Raw genomic sequence first — 599 nt, forward strand, 5'->3', positions numbered from 1 at the left:
GGGTTGTGGTGTCTGTGTGGTGGTGGTGGTCATGGTGGGGGTCGGGGTTGAGGTCTCTCTGGTGGTGGTGGTGGTGGTGATGGTCGGGGTCGGGGTTGTGGTCTCTGTGGTGGTTGTGGTGGGGGGGGTCGGGGTTGAGGTCTCTGTGGTGGTGGGGGTAGGCCTGGGGACACACGAACAGCAGTAGACGTTGATCTCATAGTTGAGGCAGTAATGCTTGAGGATGGTCTTCTGGTCTTGGTTTTTGCACACCAGTCCAACTGAAGTGTTGCACTCTACCCTTTGTCCAAGCTGTTCGATGGGAGCATTTGGAAACTTAGTGGCTCTGCAGGAGATGTCGGCTACCCGGCCTAATCCACAGACGTCTCCAATGGGTTCAACTTCTCCACCTGTTTTGCTAAAGGTTGGTTTACCAGAATCCAGCCAGCCAGTCCATTCGCAGACAGGCACACACGTAGTAGCGGAAACGGTCGTGGACGTGGTAGGCGTACCGGTGGGAGTAGGGGTGGAGGTCTGTGTGGTGGTGGTGGTCATGGTGGGGGTCGGGGTTGAGGTCTCTCTGGTGGTGGTGGTGGTGGTGATGGTCGGGGTCGGGGTTG

General features: G+C 57.8%; 1 pseudogene; it reads right to left on the minus strand.

Annotated features, from left to right (window-relative positions):
- The window catches only part of LOC124234011 (mucin-2-like), a 1,146-nt pseudogene extending 552 nt beyond the window's left edge, over positions 1 to 594 (minus strand).
- Positions 595 to 599: the final 5 nt, after the last annotated feature.

This window comes from Equus quagga, unplaced genomic scaffold (genome assembly GCF_021613505.1).
Source record: "Equus quagga isolate Etosha38 unplaced genomic scaffold, UCLA_HA_Equagga_1.0 63341_RagTag, whole genome shotgun sequence".
NCBI lineage: Eukaryota > Metazoa > Chordata > Mammalia > Perissodactyla > Equidae > Equus > Equus quagga.